Raw genomic sequence first — 1,337 nt, forward strand, 5'->3', positions numbered from 1 at the left:
ACAAATAAATAAATCTTTAAAAAAAAATTCAACAGTGTATCATAAGGATTATACAACAAGGTTAAGTGAGATTCATCACAGTACACCAAAAGTAGTTTAACATTCATAAATAAATTAATGTTAACAAACACATATCAAAAAAGTAAAGATAAAAATTATATGATGATATATATACAAGGAAAGCATTCAATAAGAACACCCATTTAGGTGTTGATTCTAAACAAGGTCGGTATAGAAGGAACCTGCCTCAATATGACAAAGGCCATATATTACAAACCAGCAACCAATATGATGGCTGAAATCTCACCTTGTAAGTCTCATGCAAAAGACAAAGATTCCCATTGTCACTACTTCAGTCTAACATAGTATTAGAGGTTTTGGCCTGTGCTATCAGACAAACACAGAAAATAAAGGGAATCTAAATAAGAAAAGAAGTAAAAATGTCATGACTTACAGATGATGTTAAATAAAACTCCTTTCAAAAAGCTACTTGAAACAGTAAATGAATAAATCAAAGCGGCAGGCTCAAAAATCACCCTACAAAACTCCATAGCTTTTTTATATACAAAAAAAGCAAAAACTTTTGAAATTGACTCCATTGATAATTCTTCCAAAAGAATCAAACATCTAGGAATCAACATAACAAAATGGTAAAGTAAATGCTGCAGTCATACTTCCAGGTTTCACTTTGGTTTGGTTTAGTCACCTCCTTTGTGTTTGTTGATTGGTTTGTTTTCTCAATATTCCACATATAGATGAAGTCATCCATTATTTTTCTTCTGACGTATTAGCACATTCCCCTCCTATTACATTCCCGTTGTCACAAATGACAAGATTTCATCTTTCTTTATAGTTAGTAGTATTCCATGTTGTGTATATAGCACATCTTCTTAGCGCACTGCTGTATTCATAAGCATTTAGGTTTTCCCCTAACTTGGCTTTTGTGAATTCGGTGGCAATAAACATAGGAACGGCATATATCCCTTTGAATGAGTGATTACTTATTCTTCCTGTAGCTACTTGGGAGTAGAATTGGTGGGCCATAGGTAGTTCCATTGTTAATCTTTTTATGAACCTCCACACTATTCTTCGTAGGGGCTAGATCAATCTACTTGCCCACCAACTATACGAGTGCTTCTTTTTCTCCATACCCTACCCTCAAAAGCAATTATTGTTTCTGAGCTTTTTTTTTTTTTTGATGTGGACCATTCTCACAGGTGTCTGGTGGTATCACATTGTGGTTGTGAGTGTGAAAATTGCGACACTGAACAAACGAACAAACTTTCACCTGCCTGTTGGTCAACGAATGTCTTCTTTGGACAAGTAACTATTTAGAT

This window comes from Condylura cristata, unplaced genomic scaffold, assembly GCF_000260355.1.
Source record: "Condylura cristata isolate star-nosed mole 26May11 unplaced genomic scaffold, ConCri1.0 scaffold00019, whole genome shotgun sequence".
Taxonomy (NCBI): domain Eukaryota; kingdom Metazoa; phylum Chordata; class Mammalia; order Eulipotyphla; family Talpidae; genus Condylura; species Condylura cristata.